Below are 23,233 nucleotides of genomic sequence, written 5' to 3' on the forward strand. Positions count from 1 at the left end.
ATCTGAGTGGATCCCTACAGGAGTAAACAGAACTGCTGAAACACACAGACTCTGAATCTGGTGCAGGAAGAGCTTTGGAACTTCAAAAGCTTTCCGCATGCCCAAATGGATGGATGCTGTGCCCTAAGACACAGACAAACGGTTAACAGAGGAGAAGCCCGCCTTACAGGGAATACTCCATTGTGTGAAGAGCGGGAAGAGTGCAGAGAAAACACAACACTACAGTGTGAGAGAGGAAAAAAGGCTGCAGTCGGAGAGAAAATAAAACATTCTACCAACATGTACTGCAAAACAAAAGAAAGACCACTTCCTAACAACTTGTTGCAGAACCCACTCCTGAAAATGTCTAGGAAGAGAAATAATGAATCATTAATTGTCATGAATAACCAAGGTAACAAGACATCTCAGAAAGAAAATGAAAAGTATCCAGAAAATGAACTTAAAGATATGGAAATATGTGACTTAAATGACAGAGAATTCAACATTGCAGTTCAGAAAAAAACTCAATGAGATGCAAGAAAACACAGAAAGACAGTTTAATGTACTCAGAAACAGAATCAAAGAATGGGAACATTTTACCAAAAAGATTGAAATTTTAAAAAGAACCAAACAGAATTTGTGTAGTTTAAGAACTCAACAGAAGAAATGAAGAATAGCCAGCTTAGGTAGTAGAGTTGACCAGATGGAGGAAAGAATCAGTGACATTGAAGATAGAAACCTGGAAATGACACAGATGGAAGAAGAAAGAGACATGAGACTTAAAAGAAATGAAAGAACTCTACAAGAATGTTCTGACTCCACAAGTAAGAGCAATATAAGAATAATGGGCATACCAGAAGAAGAAGAAAGAGGGAAGAGAACAGAGAATATATTCAAACAAATTGTTGATGAGAACTTCTCAAACTTATGGACAGAAGTGGATCCTCGAATCCAAGAAGCAAATAGAACACCTAATTACCTCAACCCCAAAAGGCCCTCTCCAATGCACATTGTATTAAAGCTGTCAAAATTCAACTACAAAGAAAGAATCCTCAAGGCAGTCAGAGAAAAAAACACGGCAACGTACAAAGGAAAGCCGGTCAGATTATCATCAGATTTTTTTCACCAGAAACTCTACAGGCCAGGAGGGAGTGGAACCAAACAGTCAAACAACTGAAAGACAGAAATTATGAGCCAAGAATAATATACCCAGTAAAGATATCCTTTAGATATGAAAAAGGAATATAGACATTTCCAAGCATACAGAAGCTGAGGGAATTTTCTAATAAACGACCTACACTACAAGAAATACGAAAGGAGGCTATTTGAACACAATAAACAGAAACAATGTGTGGCAACCAAAACATAAAAAGGGGGAGTGTAAAGGCCTGAATCAGAACATGGGAATGGAGAAAGTAAGCATGTTTAAGAAAATGGAATACTCTAAATATCAAACTTTCTTTTACACTAACTTAATGGTACCCACCCCCCCCAAAATAAATCCAGAACTGAAATACATACTGTAATAAAAGAAGAAACAGAGGGAAAAATCATAGAATACTACAACACACAAATAATATAGACAACAAAAAGGGAAAGAAACAATGGAGACAAAGTCTTTCCAGACAATTAAAGATAGAATGATAGAAAATCCTCACACATCAATAATCAGCCTAAATGTAAATGGACTGAACTCACCAATAAAAATGCACAGAGGAGCAGATTGGATCAAAAAATTAAACCCAACCATATGCTGTCTCCAAGAGACACATCACAGCTACAAGGACAAGCATAGACTCAAACTGAAAGGGTGGAAATGGACACTCCGAGAAAACGATATGCAGAGAAAATGAGGTGTAGCCATAATTACATCAGATGAAACAGACTTCAGGTTTAAAAAGGTAACAAGAGACAACGATGGACATTTCATAATGGTAAAGGGGACTACACAGCAATAAGACATAACACTCATCAATATTTATGCCCCCAATCAGGGAGCACCGAAATATACCAAGCAACTACTAACAGAACAAAGGGGTAAAATTGACCAAAACACAATTAAACTAGGGGATTTAAATACATCATTGAGAGGTATGGATAGATCATCCAAAGTGAGAGTAAATAATGAAATATCAACCGTAAATGACAGATTAGATGAAATGGACATAATTGACATTTATAGAGCACTTTGTTCTAAAATATCAGACTACCCATTTTTTTCTAGTGTACATGGAACATTCTCAAGGATAGACCATATATTGGCATGAAAAACTAAGCTCAGCAAATTTAAGAAGATTGAAATTATACCAAGCATATTCTCTGATCAGAAGGCTTTGAAATACGACATCAACTGCAAAAGGAAAGCAGAAAAAACCACAAACACTTGGACATTAAACAAAATACTCTTAAAGAATGACCGGGTCAAAGAAAAATTAGAGGAGAGATCAAAACATACATAGAAACAAATGAGAATGAAAATACATCCTATGAAAATTTTTGGGTTGCATCAAAAGCAGTTTTAAGAGGAAATTTATATCATTACAGGCATATCGCAAGAAACAAGAAACAACGCAAATTAATAACTTCATGTTACAATTTAAAGAACTAGAAAAAGAACAAGTGAAACCCGAGGTCAGCAGAAGAAAGGAAATAATAAAAATCAGGACTGAACTAAAAGAAATAGAGAACAAAAAGACAATAGAAAAAATAAATGTGACAAAGACCTGGTTCTTTGAAAAGATTAACAAAATTGAAAAACCCTTGGCTGGACTCAATAAGATAAAAAGAGAGAAGACACTGATTAACAAAATCAGAAATGAAAAACAATATAACAGATGCCAGAAAAATACAAAGGATCATCCAAGAATACTATGAAGGACTATATGCTACCAAATTCAATAACCTAGAAAACATGGGCAAGTTCTTAGAAACGTATAGCCTTCCTAGGCTGAACCATGAAAAACTGGAAAATCTAAAGAGACGGATCACCAGTAATGAAATTGAATCAGTCATCTGAAGCCTTCGAAAAAGCAAAAGTCTGGGACCAGATGGCTTCACTAGTGAATTCTACCAAACCTTCAAAAGGATCTAATACCAATCCTGCTCAAACTCTTCCAAAAAATTGAAGATGAGACAGTACTCCCTACCTCATTTTATGAGGCCAACAGTATCCTGATACCAAAACCTAGCAGGGACAACACAAAAAAGAAAACTACAGACCAGTATCTCTGATTGATGAATACTGATGCAAAAATCCTAAAAAAATATCTAATAAATCGAATGCAACAATGCATTAAAAAGATTATTCATCATGACCAGGTGACATTCACCCCGGGGCAAATGGATGGTTCAACATACACAAATCCATCAATGTGATATATCACATAAACAAAATAAAGCACAAAAATCATATGATTATATCAATTGATGCAGAAAAAGCCTTTGACTAGATACAGCATCCATTTATGATTAAAACACTCAATAAAACAGGTATAGAAGGAAAGCACCTTCACATTATAAAGGCCACATATTACAAACCCTCAGCTTATTTCATAATTAACGGTGAAAAACTGAAGCCCTTTGTTCTACGTTCATTACACGACAAGGCTGTCCCCTATCACCTCTGCTTTTCAACATACTGTTGGAAGTCCTCGCCAGAGCAATCAGGCAAGAGAAAGAAATAGAATGCATGCAAATTTGGAATGAAGAAGTTAAATTGTCACTCTTTGCAGATGACATGATGCTATATATAGAAAACCCTAAAGACTCCACCAAAAAGCTATTAGAAACAATCAACGAATACAGTAAAGTGGCAGGCTACAAAATCAACATACAAAAATCCATTGCATTCCTATATACTAACAAAGAATATTCAGAAAATGAAATTAAAAAAAATAATTCTTTTTGCAATTGCAGCAAAAAGAATAAAATACCAAAGCATAAACTTAACTAAGGATGTGAAAGACCTATATGCTGAAAATTCTAAGACATTTTTAAAAGAAATTGAAGAGGCACAAAGAAATGGAAAGACATTCCGTGCTCATGGATTAGAAGAATCAACATAGTTAAAATGGCCATATTACCCAAATCAATGTACAGATTTAATGCAATCCCCATCAAAATCCCAATGGCATTTTTTTTTAAAGAAATAGAACAAAGAATCATCAGATTTGTTTGGAACCACAAAAGACCCCAAATAGCAAAAGCAATCTTAAGAAAAAAGAACAATGCTGGAGGTATCACACTCCCTGACTTGAGCTTGTACTACAGGGCAACAATAATCAAAACAGTATGGTATTGACAGAAAAAGAGACACGTGGACCAATGGAATAGAATTGAGACCCAGAAATAAAACGACATAAATATGGGCAGATAATGTTTGACAAAGAGGCAAAAAAAAAAATACAATACAGAAAAGACAGCTACCTCAATAAATGGTGCTGGCAGAATTGGAAAGCCACGTGCAGAAGAATGAAACTGGACTGCTATCTGTCACCATTTACCAAAAAAATTCAAAATGGATCAAAGACTTAAGCATAAGACCTGAAACAATAAGCTGCATAGAAGAAAACACAGGTACTGAACTTATGGACCTTGGGTTCAAAGAGCATTTCATGAATTTGACTCCAAAGGCAAGGGAAGTAAAAGCTAAAATAAATGAATGGAAATATATCAAACTAAAAAGCTTCTGCACAGCAAAAGAAACCATCGACAAAATAAACAGGCAACCTACTGAATGGGAGAAGATTTTTGCAAACAGTGCCTTCGAAAAGGGGCTAATATCCAAAATATACAAGGAACTCAAGCAACTCAACAACAAAAAATCAAACACCCGAACTGAAAAATGGGCAGAACTGAAGAGACATTTCTCCAAAGAGGACACACAAACGGCCAATAGACATGAAATAATGCTCAACATAACTAATCATCAGAGAAATGCAAATAAAAACCACAATGAGATATCACCTCACCCCAGTCGAATGGCTATCATCAACAAGAGAAATAGTAACAAGTGTTGGAGCCGCTGTGAGAAAAAGGAACCCTCATACACTGTTGGTGGGAATGCAGACTGGTGCAGCCGTTATGGAGGCAGTGTGGAGGTTCCTCAAAAAATTACGAATAAAATTACCATATGACCCAGCAATCCCTCTCCTGGGTATCTACCCCAAAAATATGAAAACATTTATCCATAATGACACGTGTGCTCCAATGTTTATTGCAGCTTTACTTACGGTGGCCAAGACATGGAAACAACCAAAATGTCCTTCGATAGATGAATGGATAAAGAAGGTATGGCATACATATACAACGGAATACTATTCGGGGGTAAGAAAATATGAAATAGAACCATTTATGACAACATGGATGGATCTTGAGAGTATAATGCTAAGCGAAATAAGTCAGACAGAAAAAGCAGAGAACCGTATGATTGCACTGATATGTGGTATATAAACGAAAAACAACAAAAGAACAATACAAACAAATGTGAAACAAAAACTCATAGACACGGACAATAGTTTAGTGGTTACCAGAGGGTAATGGGGGGTGGGAGGTAGAAGATGAGGATAAGGGTGGTCAAATATATGGTGATGGAAGGAGAACTGAGTCTGGATGATGAACACACAATGGGATTTATAGAGGATGTAATACAGAATTGTACACCTGAAATCTATGTAACTTTCCTAATAATTGTCCCCCCAATAAACTTTAACTAAAAAAAAAAGACATGGAAACAACCAAAGTACCCTTCAATAGGTTATTGGATAAAGAAGTTGTGGTATGTATACACAATGGAATACTATTCTGCCATAAGAAAAGATGATATAGGAACATTTGCGACAACATGGATGGATGTTGAGAGTATAATGCTAAGCGAAATAAGTCAGACAGAAAAAGCAGAGAACCATATGATTTCACTGATATGTGGTATATAAACTGAAACCAACAAAAGAACAAGACAAACAAATGAGAAACAAAACTCATAGACACAGACAATAGTTTAGTGGTTACTAGAGGGTAAGGGGGGTGGGGGGAGGGAGATGAGGGTAAGGGGGAATCAAATATATGGTGATGGAAGGAGAAATGACTCTGGGTGGTGAACACACAATGGGATTTATAGATGATGTATTATAGAAATGTACACTTGCAACCAATATAAAATTTCTAACCAGTGTTACCTCAATCAATGTAATAAATAAAAAAATATATAGGATATACAAATAGAAAATCAAAATAAAAAGAGTGCACCCTCAGTTTCAATTAGAAATTTAAAAAAAGCATTCTCTAAAGTCTATTACTGTCTCATGCCACTGTATATTCCCTCATTCCCATGAGTGTGGAACTTTTTGAAAGGTAGACTACACATGCTGTTTTCAATTGCAGACCACACAATTTTTCCATGAGATTAATTCTGTCTCCAGAGTCAAGGTATGGAAAATTTCACCCATTTTGTCTTTGAATATTTCTTCTCTTCTGTACTCTATTTTCTTCTTCTGGGAATACATCTATATGGATGTTGTAACATTTTCTGCTATCCTCATTTCTCTTAAACTTTCACTTTTTTCATTTTTTTGTCTACCTGTACTGCATGTTAGATACTTTCTTTACATCTTCCAATTCACTATTTCACTCTATTAGATTAGTCTAATCTGTTGTTTAACCCATTCATCAAACTTTTACTTTCATAGATTTTATTAATTTTTAACAATTCTATTTGTACTTTAAAAATGTGTTGGGCAATTTTGGATAATCTACACCGTCTTGCTTATTAATTTAATCTCATTTTCAATTCTTTAGACAATTCATATAAAGTATAAAATAACTGTATATCTAAAGTCCTTAGGGGCCTAAATCTATGATTTCTTGTTTCTGTGATTCTCTTTTACAGTGGTTTAATTCATTGGGTGTTTGAAGTATTTTTTATTCTTGTGAGCTCATGTTTGGATAAATTTAACTGTGGAATCCCAAGGGCCTTAATGGGGATGCTTTTCTTCAGAGCAAAACCATGTTTCTCTATTGTAGGAGCCAGGGGTTGTTTCTGATGTGAGGATTTTGGCTTAGTCCAGGAATCTCAAGTTCAGCATTGTCAAATTGCTATGGGCACATGGCTTTATCTGTTGCTCTCAGACCATATGGATATTTATATCTATGGCAATCCAGCTTTCCTATCCATGTATTACTTACTGTTTACAGTAACTTTCTTGCACTTCTTCCCTTCCCTTCTCTTCCTTTTCCTCCCCTCCCCTCCCCTCTCCTTCTCTCTCTCTCTCTCTTTCTGTCTCTCTCTCTCTCTCTCTCTCTCTCTCTCTCTCTCTCTCTCTCTCTCCCTCCCTACTGAAATTTACCACTTGTGAGTCCAACAATACATTCAAGTATGTTCCATTAATGAAGATCTAATTATATTGTAGCAGGAGAGACTTTCATTGCATTTGATTTGACATATTGTTGAAAGCCCAATTCTTGATATATGTTTACAATGAAGGAAAAATGTGACACTGTGTGTTTGAGCTCCCCTTACATTATAACAGATTCATGCAAAATATTATTTTATGAGACACATATCAAAATGCTGGGGAAATGTTTTAAATACTCTAAAAATAAATACAATTAAATAAAAATATTAAAATATTAATATAAATGCACAGACTCTTATGCTAAATACTAAACTTATAGAAAACAATCTTTATTTAAACAACATATCATTTAATTTATTTAAATAGAATTATAGCAGTATCTATGAGCTACTTGAGGACAGAAAGAAATTCCTTCATTATAACATTCCTAGCACCTGAGGTAATGTGGGGCACAGAAACATTACTTAGAAAAATAATTAATTGAAATCATAATGAGAACCCAAATTATGACTCTGAGAAAACTGTACATATGTAAACTATTTCTTAGTTGTTCTCTCACTGTCATATCAAATGCTAATTAATATTCTATAACATTCATTATTAGAGTACTTTAACAAAATTAATTATGATCTATTGTCACCATTGAAATAATCAAGATTCCTGTGGTTATGGAAATCTACACCGTAAATAAATTATGTAATAATACATCGATTCATGAGAAAGAATTTTAAAATACTATTCCTTTAATTTCACCGGGGGATTTGAATGATACATTTATCCAAACAAATACATCCAGAATAAATAAATAAATCCTTGAAAAGTGTTTATTATTAGAAGATTAAACCTATAGAGATTTGTTTTAAAAATACACACAATCATTGTATGATTATATTAATTAATATTTGATCCTTTTATCTCAACAAATAAATTCTAAAGATCCAGGGTAACTAAATTAGATCAAATAGAAATATATTAATATGACTATATCAGTTGTCACTAGATTTATAAATAAATTGTTTTGGATAAAAATATAAGTTTTCTAAATATGAACTGCCGATTTTATGCTTACATAACAAATTTTGCTAGATTGATGGGTGACTATGGAACCCATACAAAAATAGTATAAACTATATTTTTAAGTGCTATATTTTATAATAAAGAAGAATCAAGTAAATGGATCTATATTTTACATTAGTACTCAAATGACTATATTTTCAACTATTTTAAACCAAAATATAAACCATGTAATCTTAAAATACTACTCTCATAATACAGAAAGTTTCTTAGACCAGAGCTTTATGAATATGATCATGACTATTAATGTAGAATTAGTAATAACAAGTAAGTTTATTTCACTTGAGTTCTCACATTTTAATTCAATACAGTCTCAAATATTCCTTTCAGAATTTAGTTCCCTTAAAAAGGTGTGCCCACACAAAGAGAGATACACAAACAAAAACATATATGGTTTATTCATTATTTAAGAAAGCCTGTTGGTTAAAAAGAACAAAACTATACTCTGGTTACAACCAATTTGTTTTATGTGTTATTACTGGGTTTTTTGCTGATGGTTTAAAGAAAGATATTTGAAAATTATAACAAACTGTATAGAAGAAAACATAGGTACTAAACTTATGGATCTTGGGTTCAAAGAGAATTTTATGAATTTGACTCCAAAGGCAAGGGAAGTAAAAGCTGAAATAAATGAATGGGACTATATCAAACTTAAAAGCTTATGCACAGCAAAAGAAACCATCGACAAAATAAAGAGACAACCAACTGAATGGGATAAGATTTTTGCAAACAGTGCCTTCGATAAGGGGCTAATATCCAAAATATACAAGGAACTCATGCAACTCAACAACAAAATAACAAACAACCCAATTGAAAAATGAGCAGAGGACTTGAAGAGACATTTCTCCAAAGAGGACATACAAATGGCAAATAGACATATGAAAAAATGCTCAACATCACTAATCATCAGAGAAATGCAAATGAAAACCACAATGAGATATCACATCACCCTAGTCAGAATGGCTTTCATCAACAAGACAAATAGTAACAAGTGTTGGAGAGGCTGTGGAGAAAAAGGAACCCTCATACACTGTTGGTGGGAATACAGACTGGTGAAGTCGCTATGGAAGGCAGTGTGGAGGTTCCTCAAAAACTTACCAATAGAATTACCATATGACCCAGCAATCCCACTCCTGGGTATCTACCAAAAAAATCTGAAAACATTTATTCATAAATACAAGTGTGCTCCAATGTTCATTGCAGTTTTATTTACGGTGACCTAGGCATGGAAACAACCAAAATGTCCTTCGATAGATGGATGGATAAAGAAGTTGTGGTATATATACACAACGGAATACTATTCGGCGGTAAGAAAAGATAAAATAGGAACATTTGTGACAACATGGATATTATATTATAACACTAAGCAAAATAAGTCAGACTGAAAAAGCAGAGAACCATATAATTTCACTGATATGTGGTATATAAACCCAAACCAACTAAATAACAGGCAAACAAATGAGAAACAAAAACCCATAGACACAGACTTTAGTTTAGTGGTACCAGAAGGTAAGGGGGGAAGGGGTGGTAGATGAAGGTAAAGGGGATCAAATATATGGTGATGGAAGGAGAACTGACTCCGAGTGGTGAACACACAATGTGATTTATAAATGGTGTAATACAGAATTTTATACCTGAAATCTATGTAACTTTACTAACGATTGTCACTCCAATACACTTTAATTAAAAAAAGAAAACTATAACAAATTTCTGCATCAAGTGTAAATAATTTTTAAAAAGCGAAATCCTGTCATATTGTGTCAAAAGTGTTGTAGTTTATCATGACAGATTTTGATACAAAGGAAAAAAAAAGACCAAAACAGGGGTTTCTAAAACATATAAACTACTAGCTTGATCTTTCTTGTGTGAAACTGTGAAATTATTCCTAGAAGTGGCCTTCATGATAACCACTCCTTACAAACAGCATCAGACTATGTTTTAACATGAATTTCAGATGCAGGTAACAGAAATTGAGATACAGTTAAAGTTATTCTAAAACTTGTAATGTTAATCTTCAATGTTAAATTATTTGTATTAAAGGTTTTTCTTTGCCATGATCTTACACAATGGGAAACACAATCTTTAATCTGAAAATATAATGTAAATAGATATAAATATATATATTTACCAGAAACATCATTGGGGACAAATATAAAATCATGCCTTGCACTATTTACCTTAAAAAAATTGCATGAAAACAAGTCTAAGTTACATATCAATCTGATCCAAGATAGTAATAGGCCAAACATTTGCAGGTGTTGTAAAATAACACTGAGCTTAAAATCTTGAAGTTTACTGTGTACCTTGGTTTCTCAGCTCATCGCTTGTGGCTTGTTTACCCCATCTGGAGGTTTTCAGTTTAATTGTTAGAAAACTTCTGGAGAATTAATCCTCATATCATATTTATCTATTTCTGTTTCAGGTGCTGTGCACCTGTTTCATCTATTGTTCTTGCATCACTGTAACAACAACTAATTCTCTTTTGTCAAAAGAATACTTCAATTGTGCAATATATTTTTCCCCTATTGAAATCTGTTAGATTGAAATGAAGGTAGAGAATACTTCACAACTCATTCTATAAGGCCAGTTTTCCAACTCATCCTAAGAGATAGTAATTCCCGGATACCAAAGCCAGACATAGACATCACAAGAAGAGAAAGAAAAAACTATGGAATAATATCAATTATGAATATATATGCAAAAAACGCTCAACAACATAAGAGCAATTGAAATTCAGCAACATATAAAGTAATTATACACCACGATCAAGAGGGTTTTATCCAAGAGACATAAGATTAATTCAACATACAAAAAATTAAAAAATTAAATTATCTCTTTTTCATATGACATAATCTGATATGTAGAAAACCCTAAAAACTCCACACACACACACACACACACAACTGTTAGGACATAAACAAATTCATTAAAGTTACAGGATACCAAATTAGTATGCAAAAATAAGTGCGTTTCTGTACACTAATAGAAAGCTATCAGAAAGAGAAATTAAGAAACAATCTCAATTATAATTGCATAAAAAAGAATAGAATATCTAGGAAAAAATTTAACCAAGGAGGTGAAAGATGCATACTGAAAACTACAAAATATAGGTGAAATAAATTAAAGAAGACACAAATAAATGGAAAGGCAGCTCATGTTCCTGAAATGGACATCTTGACATTGCTAAAATGTCCATACTTCCCAAAGCAATCTACAAATATAATGCAATCCCCATCAAAACACCAATGGCATTTTTTTACAGAAACAGAAAAACAACCCTAAAATTCATTTGGAACCAAAAATGACCCCAAATCGCCAAAGCAATATTAATATAGAGGAACAAACCTGGAGGGATCATAGTTCCTCACTCAAAATTATATTAGAAAGGTATAGTTATCAAAACAGTATGGTACTGGCAAAAACAAACAAACAAACAAACAAACAAACAAACAAACCAGACATGTAGACCAATGGAACAGAATAGAGAGCCGAGAAATATAGCCACACATACACAGTCAACTGATCTTTGACAACAATGCTAAGAATACACAATGGGCAAAGAATATTCTCTTCAACAAATGGTGCTGGGAAAACTGGATATCTACATGATAAGTAATGAAATTAGTCCCTTATCTTACAGCATACATAAAAATCGATTCACAAAGGATTAAAGAATGAAAAATACAAGGTCTGACAATTAAGTTCACTAGCTCATTCAAGATAAAGTGCTACATACCTCATTGCTGAATATCACTGTGGTCACCTTGGAAGTACTCCCCTTGGGCAGCTATGCACCGATGCTAGCACCTAGTCCACCCTTCAAAGCAATTTTGGAACTCTTTTAGTGGAATAGTTATCAGAGCTGTTGTCGTACTACCCTTGATGTACTGAATGTCATCAAAATGTTTTCCTTTCAATATTTCCTGTATCTTCTGGTAAAGAAAGAAGTCATTGGGGGGCCAGATCAGATGACCAGGGAGGGTGTTCCAATACAGTTATTTATTTGCTGGCTAAAAACTCCCTCACAGACAATGCTGTGTGAACTGGTGCATTGTTGTGATGCAAAAACCATGAATTGTTGGCGAAAAGTTAAGGTTGTTTTAGTCTAACTTTTTCATGCAGCCTTTCATGCAGCACTTCCAAATAGTAAACTTGGTTAACTGCCCAGTTGGTACAAATTCATAACAAATAATTCCTCTGACATCACAAAAGGTTAGCATCATCATTTTGACTCTTTATTTGGACTGACAGAACTTTGTTGGTCATGGAGAACTGGCTGACTTCCATTGTGCACTTCGACACTTTGTTTCAGGGTCATATTGGTACCTGTTTCATCACCAGTGATAACATGGCCCAAAACATTGTTTTGCCTCTCCAAAAAGTCGTGGCAAACTTCAACTCTCCATTGCTTTTGTTTATCGGAGAGCTCCTTTGGGACCATTTTTGCACAAACCTTTTTGATGCCAAGACTTTCAGTTAAGATTTTCCTAACTGTTTCTCTATCAATGTTTCCTTGGTTTGCTATGCTTCTCACATATGCTTCTCACAGTCAGCCGATGATTTTGATGCATCTTTCAATAAATTTTTCCAATGTTTTCATCAGTTCTGCTCATTACCGTCCGCCCTGACGTCTCTTCATTAGTGATATGTTCTCTCCCCTCAGAAAAAACATTTAATCCATTTGTACACTGCCACTTTCTTCGCGGCACTATTCGCATAACCTTGGGTACCTGGATAAACTTGGATAACATGTCCCTGATTTCACTTCCACTCTTGCCAAGTTTAACAAGAAACGTAATGTTTGTTGGTTGCTCTAATTCAAGTTCAGACATTCTTGCAATGGCACAAAACACATAACAACAATAATGAACACCACTCAGTGAGACACCACCACACATTGACATGAACACAGCTCTGAGACACTCATATATCAATGTTGTGAAACCTTACGGAGTCTTTTGTAAGTGTTGCCCATATAAGTGTACAGTGGCAAGTTCACGAACTTAATTGTTAGACCTTATAAGACCTAAGATTTTAAAACACCAAGATGAAAACATAGAAGAAATGCTTAATGACATTGTTCTAGGCAATCATTTCTTGGACATGCCATGAAAAACACATGCAACAAAAGCATAAAAGACAAATGGGATTACATCAAACTAAAAAGCTTCTGTACAGCAAGGAAAAAATCAACACAGTAGAAAGGCAATCTGTAAAACTGGAGAAAAATATTTGCAAACCATACATATGATAAGCAGTTAATATACAAAATATATAAGAAACGCCTACATCTCAATAGAAAAAAAAAAGAAACACAAATAACTGGATTTTTAAAAGTCCAAAGATACTTGAATAGACATTTTTACAAAGGAGACATACAAATGGCCATATGAAAACATGGTCAACATCACTAATATTAGGAAAACTCAAATCAAAACCATAGTGAGATATAACCTTACACCTGTTAGGAAACTTATTTTGAAAAGATAATAAGTGTTTGGGAAGATATGAAGAGATAAAAAATCTTGTACACTGTTGTAGGAGATGTAAAATGGTGCAACCACAATAAGATACCACATGGAGGTTCCTAAAAAAATTAAAATCCAACTACCAAATGATCCATGAGTCATACTTCTGGGTGTATATCTAAAAGAATTGAAATCAGGTAACTGGAGAGCTACCTGCACGCCCAAATTCATTGTAGCAATATTAACAATAGCCAAGATATGGAAACAACAGAAATCTCCATCAATGGATGAATGGATGAAGAAAATGTGGTATATATACATACTAGAATATTATTCAGCCTTGAAAATAAGAAAATCCTGGCATACGTAAAAATATGGATGAAACTGGAGGACATTATGCTAAGTGAAATACGCCAGTCACAGAAAGACAAATACTATATTATTCCACATTCTGATGTTTCTAAACCAGTCAAACATATAGAAACAGAGAACAGAATGGTGGTTTGCAGGGGCTGGGGGAAGAGAAGAGGATGTTGCTGTTCAATGGGTACAAAGTTTCAGTTAAACAAGATAAGTTCTAAAGATATGCTTTGCAACATTTTGCCTATAGTGAAAAACAGTGCATTGTGCACTTAAAATTTTGCTAAGGGGACAGATACCATGTTAAATGTCCTTATCACAATAAAATAATAATAGCAATAATAATAGGAGTTATTGTTATAAATAAATATTTCTTTAAATTTAAAAGAAAACAATGTAATACACTATATTAAAATAAAAAAAGGATGAAAACCACATGATCATCTCAATAGAATAAGAAACATAATGTGACAAAATCTAACACATTTTTATGAGGAAAATATGCAACAAACTATATCTAGGAGGAAATGTCCTCATCGTGATGAAAGGCATCTATGAAAAACCCACTAATAACATCATACATAATGATGAAAGATTAAATACTTTCTCCCCTAAAATCAGGAATTATACAAAGATTTCCACTCTCACCACTTCTGACTCTGGGTGGTGAACACACAATGTGATATATAGATGAGGTATTACAGAATTGTATACTTGTATCCTATGTAATTTTACTAACCATTGTCACCCAAATAAATTTTAATTTAAAAAATTGTACTGCTGTAATCAGGGGAATTAGATAAAAAATTTAGAGGTATATTGGAAAAGAAGAAACAAAATTACCTCTATTTTCAGACGTCATAATTTCATATGTAGAAAACATTAATCATAAAGAAAAAGCCAAGAACCATATGATTTCACTGATACGTGAGATACAAAACTGAAAGCAAGAAAGGAAGAAGATAATCAAATGGAGAAACAAAAACTCATAGACACAGACAATAGTTTAGTGGTTACCAGGGGGTGAGTGGAGAAGGGGTGATGAGGGTAAACTGGATCAAATATATGGTGATGGAAAGAGAACTGACTCTGTGTAGTGCACACATAATGTAATATACAGATGATGTATTACAGAATGATAAACTTGAAACCTATGCTATTTTACTAAACATTGTCACCCTAATAAATTTTTATTTAAGAAACAAAATACTAAAGAATCTACAGAAAAATCATTACAGTTAATAACCAATTTCAATAAAGTTGAAGAATACAAAATCAATAAAGAAAAATCAACTTTATTTCTATATACTAGCTGTGAACAATTCAAAATCGAAATGAGGAAAACAATTTCAGTCACAATTAAATTTTACAACATTAAAAATAAAATACTGGAGAGAAGTCATCCAAATGGTAGTATGAGGTGAGCCTCTCTAAATCTCCCGAGAATTTACAACTAATCGAACAAATATAACTCCACAAAGGACTCCGTGCACAGTAGACAGGCAAGATGAAGAGGCCCACTACTAAATTCACTTAAACGTGGGCAAATTGCGTGAGCGGGGGAGGATGGAAGGGAGAAGCGCAGACAGAGCCGCATGGGTGCAGGATGCAGACCTCGATAGGTGCTCCAACCTCGCTGCATCCCGGAACTGCCACAGATGTGGGAGGGGGAAGAACTCGGACTGCTAGGGCCCGTTTATGGCCAACAGGGCTGAGGGGACAGCTTATAACACAACTGAACACAACACTCATGACAGAGACCTCGGAGGAAAGACTGAGGGAAGACGGCTGAAAACAGTGGATTAAGCCGTCAATGCTGAGCAGAGAACAGAAGCCACAGGCACTGAGACTAGCCGCCCCCTCCCTACCCTCCCAGAGCTAGCCCCGCCCCCACCTGCCAGGTGCTAGAAGCAGAATAGTAGCAGAGTCAGATAAAAAGAACAGAATATTTGCTGTTCTGAGAACTGTGGACCACAGACACAAATTTTCAGCACAACTAGTTCCCGCAAGGGGAGGGAGCTGTGGAAGTAGGACCAGCTGTGGTCCACCTCTCACAACCCACCCCGTCTCCTGTCCACCTATCTGGGCAGATCCCTGAATGAGTAAACAGAACTACTGAAACAAACTGGCTCTGAATCTGGTGTAGGAAGAACTTTGGAACTACAAAAGTTCTCCGCATACCCACACGGACACTGTGCCCTGTGACCCAGGCAAACTATTACAGAAGAGAAGCCTATCTCCCAGGGAATCCCCCCATAGTGTGAGAAGCTGGAATAGTGCAGAGAAAACAACACTACCTTATGAGAGAGAAAAAAAGCCAGAAGTGGGAGAGAAAATAAAACATTCTACCAACAAGTACTGGGAAACAAAAGAAAGACCTCTTCCTATAAACGTGTTGCAGAAGCCATTCCTGTAGATGTCTAGGATGAAAAATAATAAATCAGTAATTGCCATGAATAACCAAGGCAACAAGACAGCTCAGAAAGAAAGTCAAAAGTCTCCAGAAAAGGAACTTAAAGATATGGAAATAAATGACTTAAATGACAGAGAATATAAGATTGCAGTTCTGAAAAAAAGCAAACAGAGCAAGATAACACAGAAAGGCAGTTTAATGAACTCAGAAACACAATCAAAGAAAAACATGAGCATTTTACCAAATAGATTGAAATTTTAAAAACGAACCAAATAGAATTTCTCGAGATTAATAACTCAACAGAAGAAATTAAGAATGAAATAGCCAGTTTAGGTACTAGAGTTGAGCAGATGGAGGAAAGAATCAGTGACATCGAAGATAGAAACCTGGAAATTACATGGATGGAAGAAGAAACAGACTTCAGACATACAAGAAATGAAAGAAATCTACAAGAACTTTCTGACTCCATCAGAAAGAGCAATAAAAATAATGGGCATACCAGGAGGAGAAGAAAGGGAGAAGGGAACAGAATATATTCAAACAAATTGTCGATGAGAACTTCACAAACTCATGGACAGAACCTGAACCTCGAATCCAAGAAGCAAATAGAACACCTCATTACCGCAATCCCACCAGGCCTTCTCCAAGGCCCATTGTATTGAAACTGTCTGAAATCATGACAAAGAAAGAATCCTCAAGGCATCCAGGGAAAAGAAGACGGTAATCTACAAAGGAAAGCCCATTAGATTATCATCAGATTTTTCAGCAGAAACTCTACAAGCCAGGATGGAGTGGAAACAAGTATTCAAAGTATTGAAAGAGAGAAATTATGAGCCAAGAATAATATATCAGCAAAGATATCCTTTAGATATGAAAGAGGAATAAAGACGTTTCCAGACATCCAGAAGCTGAGGGAATTTTCTAATACACGACCTGTACTACAAGAAATACTAAAGGAGGCTATTCAACCACCATCAAAAGGGACAATATGTGGCAACCAAAACATAAAAAGGGGGATACTAAAGGCCTCAAACAGAATATGGGAATGGAGAAAGTAAGCGTGCTGAAGAAAATGGAATACTCTGAATATCAAACATACTTCTACATAAACTTAAGGGTAACAACTCAAATAAAATCCAAAACTGAAACACATTCTGTAATAAAAGAAGAAACAGAGGGAAACATCATACAATACCACCACACAGAAATAATAGACAACAACAAAAAGGCAAAGACTCAATGGAGACAGAGCATTGACCAGAAAACTAAAGATAAAATGACAGGAAATCCTCACATATCAATAATCACCCTAAATGTAAATGGACTGAACGCACCAATAAAAAGGCACAGAGTAGCAGACTGAATCAAAGAAACTAAACTCAACCATATGCTGTCTCCAAAGACAAATCTCAGCTACAATGACAAGCATAGACTCAAAGTGAAAGGGTGGAAATTGACACACCAAGCAAATGGTACCCAGAGAAAATCAGCTGTAGCCATACTGATATCAGATGAAACAGACTTCAGGGTGAAAATGGTAACAAGAGACAAGGATGGACATTTCATAATGGTAAAGGGGACTACACAACAAGAAGACATACCAGTCATCAATATTTATGCCCCCAATCAGGGAGCACCGAAAAATATCAAGCAACTACTAACAGAACTAAAGGGAGAAATTGACAAAACGCAATTAATGTAGGAGACCTAAAAACATCATTCAAGCTATGGATAGATCGTCGAAACGAGAACAAATAATAAAATATCAGCCCTAAATGACATATTAGATGAAATAGACATAATTGACATACATAGAGCACTTCATCCTAAAGCATCAGACTATATATTCTTTTCTAGTGTACATGGAACAATGTAAAGAATAGGCCATATATTGGGACATAAAATCAGTCACAGCAAATTTAACAAGATTGAAATCATACCAAGCATATTCTCTGATCACAACTGCAAACTGGATATCAACTGCAAAAAGAAAGCAGGAAAAAACACAAATACATGGAGATTAAACAACATACTTTTAAAGCATGACTGGGTCAAAGAAGAAGTTAGAGGAGAGATCAAGAGATGCATAGAAACAAAAGGCAATGAAAATACATCCTACCAAAATTTTTGGGAAGCAGAGAGAGCAGTTTTAATAGGGAAATTTGCATCATTACAGGCCATTCTCAAGAGACAAAAAATATCCCAAATAAATTACCTCATGTTACACCTTAAAGAACTAGAAAAAGAACAAGTGAGACCCAAAGTCAACAGAAGAAAAAAAAAAAAACAAACAAAAATCAGAGCAGAACTAAATGAAATAGAGAAGAAAAGACAATAGAAGAAATTAATGTGACAAAGAGCTGGTTCTTTGAAGATTAACCAAATTGACAAACCCTTGGCTAGACTCACTAAGATAAAAAGAGAGAAGACACTAACTAACAAAATAAAAACTGAAAAACGGGACCTTATCATGGATGCCACAGAAATACAAAGGATCATTCAAGAATACTATGAAGGACTACATGCCACCAAATTCAATAATCTAGAAGAAATGGACAAGTTCTCAGAAACATGTAGCCTTCCTAGGCTGAACCATGAAGAAATGGAAAATCTAAACAGACTGATCACCAGTAATGAAATTGAATCAGTCATCCAAAACCTTCCCAAAAGCAAAAGTCTGGGACCAGGTGGCTTCACCAGTGAATTCTACCAAACCTTCAACGAGGATCTAATACCAATCCTGCTCAAACTCTTCCAGAAAATGGAAGAAGGGACATTACTTTCCAATTCATTTTATGAGGCCAACGTTATCATGATACCAAAACCTGGTAAGGACAACATAAAAAAAGAATATTACAGACCAATATCTCTGATGAATACAGATGCAAAAATCCTAAACAAAATTCTAGCAAATCGAATACAACATTTCATTAAAAGATTATTCATCATGACCAAGTGGGGTTCATCTCCGGGGCACAAGGATGGTTCAACATCTGCAAATCCATCAACATGATACATCACATAAACAAAATAAAAGTCAAAAATCATATGATTCTATCAATTGATGCAGAAAAAGCATTTGATAAGATACAACATCCATTTATGATTAAAACACTTAATAAAATAAGTATATAAGGAAAATACCTTAACAAAATTAAGGCCATATATGACAAGCCCTCAGCTAATCTCATAATTAACGGTGAAAAACTGAAGCCCTTTGCTCTACATTCAGGAACATGAAAGGGCTGTCCCCTATCACCTCTGTTTTTAAACATAGTGTTGGAAGCTCCTTCCAGAGCAATTAGGGAAGAGAAAATATAAAAGGCATCTAAATTGGGAATGAAGAAGTTAAATTGTCACTCTTTGGAGATGACATTATGTTATATATAGAAAATCCTAAATACTCCATCAGAAAGCTATTAGAAACAATCAACGAATACAATAAAGTTGCCGGCTACAAAATCAATGTACAAAACTCCTTTGCATTTCTATATACTAACAATGAAATCTCAGAAAAAGAAATACAAAAACAATTCATTTTGCAATTGCAGCAAAAAGAATATCTACGAATATGCTTAACCAAGGATGTGAAAGTTCTATATTCTGAAAACTATAAGACATTATTAAAAGAAATTGAAGAAGACACAAAGAAATGGATAGACATTCCGTGCTCATGGATCGGAAGAATCAACATAGTTGAAATGGCCATATTACCCAAATTAATATACAGATTTAATGCAATCCCCATCAAAATCCCAATGGCATTTTTTAAAGAAATAGAACAAAAAATGATCAGATTTGTTTGGAACCACAAATGACCCCGAATAGCCAAAGGAATCTTAAGAAAAAACAACAATACTGGAGATATCACACTTCCTGACTTTAGCATGTACTACAGGGCTACAATAATTGAAACAGCATGGTATTGGCAGAAAAACAGACACATAGACCAATGGAATAGAATTGAGAACCCAGAAATAAAACCACATAAATATGGACAGATAGTTTTTGACAAAGAAGCAAAAAAAAAAAAAAAAAAACATACAATGAAGAAAAGTGCCTCTTCCATAAATGGTGCTGGGAGAATTGGAAAGCCACGTGCAAAAGAATGAATGTGGACTGCTGTCTGTGACCATGCACCAAAATTAATTCAAAATGGATAAAAGACTTAAGCGGAAGACCAGAAAAAATAAACTGCATAGAAGAAAACATAGGTACTAAACTTATGGACCTTGGGTTCAAAGACCATTTAATGAATTTGACTCCAAAGGCAAGGGAAGTAAAAGCTAAAATAAATGAATGGGATTGTATCCAACTTAAAAGCTTCTGCACAGCAAAAGAAACCGTCTACAAAATAAAGAGGCAACCAACTGAATGGGATAAGATTTTTGCAAACAGTGCCCTGGAAAAGGGGCTAATATACAAAATTGACAAGAAACTAATGAAACTCAACAACAAAAAAACAAACAACCCAATTGAAAAATGGGCAGAGGATCTGAAGAGACATTTCTCCAAAGAGGACATACAATTGGCAAATAGGCATATGAAAAAATGCTCAACATCACTAATCATCAGAGAAATGGAAACAAAACCCACAATGAGATATCACCTCACCTCAGTCAGAATGGTTATTATCAACAAGACAAATAGTAACAAGTTTTGGAGAGGCTGCAATGTTCGTTGCAGCTATGTTTACGGTGGCCAAGACATGGAAACAACCAAAATATCCTTTGATAGATGAATGGATAAAAAAGTTGTGGTGTATGTACACAGTGGAATACTATTCGGCGGTAAGAAAAGATGATATAGGAACATTTGTGACAACATGGTGGATCTTGAGAATATAATGGTAAGCGAAATAAGTCAGACAGAAAAAGCAGAGGTCCATATGATTTCACTGATATGTGGTACATAAACCAAAAACAAAGAAAGAACAAGACAAACCAATGAAAAACAAAAACTCACAGACAATAATTTAGTGGTTACCAGAGGGTAAGGGGTGTGGGGGGTGGGAGATGAGTGTAAGTGGGATCAAATATATGGTGATGTAAGAACAACTGACTCTGGGTGGTGAACACACAATGGGATTTATAATTGATGTAATACAGAATTGTACACCTGAAATCTATGTAATTTTACTAACAATTGTCACCCTAATAAATAAAAAAAAGCCTAGGAATATTTAACAAAAGAAGTGCAATATGTATACTCTGATATCTACAAAACATTTATTGAAGAAGAAGAAGTTAAAGAGATCCTAAATAAACAGAAAGATATCCCATGTTCTTGTGTCAAAATACTTAATATTGTTAAGATGGCAATACTCTCAAAATTGATCCACAGATTTAACACAATCCCTATCAGAATTCCAGTTAGCCTTTTAGCAAAATGATCCCGAAGTTCTTATGGAAATGTAAGAAATGCAGAATTTCCAAAATAGTCATGAAGAAAATAAATTTGGAGGACTCACAGTTCCAATTTTCAAGTAACTTCACTATAAGGTTACAGTAATCAAAACAATGTGATACTAGCAGAAATACAGATATATAGAGCATGAAATAAAATTGAGAATCCAGTAATAAACTCTTACTTTTATGTTTGAATGATTTTTGACAAGGGTGCCAACTCAATTCAATGGGGAAATAATAGTGTTTTCAATAATGGTTTTAGGACAATTGGATATCCACGTGCAAAAGGATAAAATTGGTTCCTTACCAGAGACCAAACACAAAAATTTACTGAATAAAGATAATAGTTTTAAGTGTAAGAACTAAAATTATAATAACCTTAGATCAAAGAATAGGAGTATGTCTTCAGGGGTATTGTTTGATGTTCAAGGATCAACAAACAGGAATGTATCTTCAAGGAATATCATCTGGTTTTGGTAAAGGAGTCTTAGATATTACAGCAAACATATATGTGGCAAAAGAAAAATACTGATAAATTGACCTTTATTATAATTGAAAAATTTTTTTCATCAATGAATACTGTGAAGAAAGTGAAAAAAAATAATCCACAGAACGAGATAAAATATTTGCAAATTGTATGTCTGCTAAGTGTATTGTACCCACAATATATAAAGAACTTTTTAAACTTGAAAACAAAAAGCGAACCATTTCAATTAAAAACTGGAAAACGGACTTAAAAAGATATTTCTCCAAAGAAGATAAGCAAATGGACAATATGCACATGAAAAAATTGCCCAACATCATTCATGAAGGAATGCAAATCAAACCACAATATAACAACTTCATATACACTAGAATGGCTTTAACCAAAAAGGCAGATAGTAAAAAGTGTTGGAAAGGATAGGGAGAAACTGGAACCCTCAGACATTGCTTGTGGGAATGTAAAATTCTGTATCCACTTTGGAAAACAGTGGGGCAGTTCTTCAAGAGGTTAAATGTAGAGTTTCCACATGACCAAGTAATCCTATCCTAGGCATACTAACAAGAGAAATGAAAACATAAGCAAACACAAAAACTGTACACAAATGTTCATAGCAGCATTATTTATAACAGCTGAAAAGTGGAAATATCCCAAATGTCCATCAACTGATGCATGAAGAAAATGTGGTATATTCATAC

General features: G+C 34.6%; 1 protein-coding gene across 3 annotated transcripts in view; it reads right to left on the bottom strand.

The window, feature by feature from the left end:
• The window catches only part of DACH2 (dachshund family transcription factor 2), a 788,103-nt gene that overhangs the window by 96,054 nt on the left and 668,816 nt on the right, over positions 1 to 23,233 (bottom strand). The window lies entirely within an intron of this gene.

The sequence above is a fragment of the Rhinolophus hipposideros genome (genome assembly GCF_964194185.1).
Source record: "Rhinolophus hipposideros genome assembly, chromosome: X".
Classification (NCBI taxonomy): domain Eukaryota; kingdom Metazoa; phylum Chordata; class Mammalia; order Chiroptera; family Rhinolophidae; genus Rhinolophus; species Rhinolophus hipposideros.